The sequence below is a fragment of the Lissotriton helveticus genome, chromosome 12 (assembly GCF_964261635.1).
Source record: "Lissotriton helveticus chromosome 12, aLisHel1.1, whole genome shotgun sequence".
In the NCBI taxonomy this organism is placed as follows: Eukaryota; Metazoa; Chordata; class Amphibia; order Caudata; family Salamandridae; genus Lissotriton; species Lissotriton helveticus.
The window spans coordinates 131,513,513-131,516,422 of record NC_136073.1 but is presented as its reverse complement, the minus strand read 5'-3'; the positions used below and the strand labels follow the sequence as shown (position 1 = coordinate 131,516,422).

General features: G+C 40.5%; 2 non-coding genes across 2 annotated transcripts; both read left to right on the top strand.

Moving 5' to 3' along the window:
- Nucleotides 1-822: 822 nt before the first annotated feature.
- On the top strand, nt 823-902 carry TRNAS-AGA (transfer RNA serine (anticodon AGA)). The gene has a single exon. It is a non-coding gene; the product is annotated as a tRNA-Ser (tRNA).
- Nucleotides 903-2,188: 1,286 nt separating this feature from the next.
- Nucleotides 2,189-2,260, top strand: TRNAH-GUG (transfer RNA histidin (anticodon GUG)). The gene has a single exon. It is a non-coding gene; the product is annotated as a tRNA-His (tRNA).
- The last annotated feature ends 650 nt before the right edge of the window (nt 2,261-2,910 follow it).

Genomic DNA, 2,910 nt, shown 5'->3' with positions numbered 1-2,910 from the left:
AATTATATGTAATAAAATTGGAGTTTAAGGCTTGGCAAGTAGTTTTAAATGGCAAGTCGAAGTGGCAGTACACTGCAGCACAGGCACTGCAGTAGCAGGCTTGAGACAGGTTTGAAATGCTACTTCTTTGGGCGGCACAATCAGTCCCTGGGTATATGGTATACCACTTTACAAGGGGCTTTCAAGTCAATTAAATCTGTCAGTCAGGTATACTCCAATTACACACATGATTAGGGAAGAAGCACGTGCACTTCAGCACTAATTAGTAGCGATAAAGTGATCAGAGTCCTAAGGCCAACAAAAAGATACAGCAAAATGAGTAGGTGAAAAGCAATAAGGTAGGGTTGAGGCCACCTTAAGAATGCAAGGTCTAACAAAAACAAACTAAGGATAACATGAGTAAAACATCAGGTGTCTCTACGGCATTTGGTGAGACAAGTGTGCCTTCTTTTATCTTCCATAAATGCAATCTTTCCCTGACCCCTTTATTATATAGCTCTTCAAGTAAAAAAGATAAAGCACTTACAAAGGAGCCTCAAATACTCAAAGATGGTAGACTTCTGTAATATGGGCCATAGACTAAAAGCAGCACGAAAACAGAGTGCAATAGGGTCCCAAAAACTTGAGTGCCACATGAGAGTATGCATGAAAGCCTATCCTTTTCCAAACTAGAGATATACTCATGCAATTTTTGTTTTTAGGAGGGAATGTGCCTGCTGAAAAAGACATTATTTTTAAAAAGTGCATTGCAGAATACCAGGAATTTGCTGTGGGACACCTTGAAAACTTTCATACAGATTATTTGCACAAAACTTGCAGTCAGTTGTTGTGGCCGAGTGGTTAAGGCGATGGACTAGAAATCCATTTGGGTCTCTGCGCAGGTTCGAATCCTGCCAATAATGAGAACATTTTTAACATCGGCTACAATTTCAGAAGTTAACCTTTAGAATTTCTTTCATGTTAGTTTTATAAATAGGTGGCTTATTTTGGTGTCACTATTGCCCTTTCACATATTTATTATCGCTACCCCTTTCATATCTTTGCTATAACTCTCGTCCTACATTAGCGCTGGTGCAAACACTTGAAATTATTATACCCTGGCTCTCTCAGTCATACCATTCATGCACTTGAAACTTACTTTACCAATAAAAGAAGCAAATAGAAAAATAAAACAAAAGTGCTTGCTGGATTAGGCAAACACACTTCATAAAACTGCATTTTCTTTTCTATTCTCCCCGTGTTACAAGCTTAACTGCTCCCTGTGTAATTTCTCTTAGCCTGCTGTCCCAGGAAGAGAATTGTATCTACAGGCTCTTTCCGTGTTTTTTTCCTAGTCTTTCTTTCCCTTTTCTTAGATTTGTAACTGTTCCTTTATGTGCTCTATTTAGGCGCCATTAATCTCATTTGAGCTCCTTGTACCTGCTGCTGTTTTCTCCACACCTCATACTTCCTTTTCCCTCTTTCTCTCTTTCTCTGAGGTTGGTGGCTACTTTCCAAAGCTTCTGTTGCCCCAATGTTCCTTCATCTTGTTGTCAGACGTGAATTGGAAAAGCAACCAATTTAACAAGCCTTTACCACTCATATATGGCAGAGGTTTATACTTTAATTCAATGAGCTAAGAAAAGCGTGTTGTGGGGCCCCTACGAGCCATGGTGCTTGCTTCATCATAATTAGGCACGCAGTCATTAGCCACAGCTCTGATCATGGGTCACCGAGGTCAGTTTCCATAATTCCTCAAAAACCTAACCATGCAGTCCCCCCTAACTGTGTAGTTATCTTGCTTTACTGCTGTTTGTGTGATTAGCTGGGAGGAGCTCACGGCAGCATCCTCCCTATAAAAGTGTAGATGGACCGCTCCTTAACTTTTTCTTGCTTCACATACAGATGGCTTGAGGAGGTACAGGGGAGACACAGGTCTAATAGACAGAATAGAAGATCTGCGCCAGGTGTGTTTCTCTGCATTGGTGTCCCATCACAGGCCCACAAGTGTATGTGTGATCTTTGACTTCTGGCAGTTCACAAGCAGGTGGCCAGGAAACGGTTTCAGCCTATCAACCACTGAGGAGACAAAGCCTTTGTATAAGGAATGAGGAAGCAATGAACACATTCAGCCTATCACAGGAGTTCCCTGAGTGTTCCGAATTATAAATTCTCCATGTCACTGTATGCTATTGAGCCCAAGTAGCTTGCCGTGATCGTATAGTGGTTAGTACTCTGCGTTGTGGCCGCAGCAACCTCGGTTCGAATCCGAGTCACGGCATTGTGGTTGGCAATGTCACGGCAGTTGGGTTTTTCTTTTACAGAATTACCAAATGTACCAGTTGTTTTTGTAAAATGTCTATTAAAAACAGATCCTTTAAAATATTTAAACGATCTAACGACAAATTATTTAAACACACATGATTATAAGATGTAGCCTTATTTTTGTTTTTAGGAGAGAATGTGCCTGCTGAAAAAAACATTCTTTTTAAAAAGTGCATTGCAGAACATCAGGAATTTGCTGTGGGACACCTTGAAAACTTTCATACAGATTATTTGCACAAACCTTACAGTCAGTTGTTGTTGCCGGTTAAGGCGTTGTTGCTGGTTAAGGCGATGGACTAGAAATCCATTGGGGTCCCCCCGCGCAGGTTCGAATCCTGCCAACAACGAGAAACTTTTTAACATCGGCTACAATTTCAGAAGTTAACCTTTAGAATTTCTTCCATGTCAGTTTTATAAATAGGTGGCTTATTTTGGTGTCACTATTGCCCTTTCACATATTTATTATCGCTACTCCTTTCATATCTTTGCTATAACTCTCGTCCTACATTAGCGCTGGTGCAAACACTTCAAACTATTATACCCTGGCTCTCTCAGTCATACCATTCATGCACTTGAAACTTACTTTACCAATAAAAGAAGCAAATA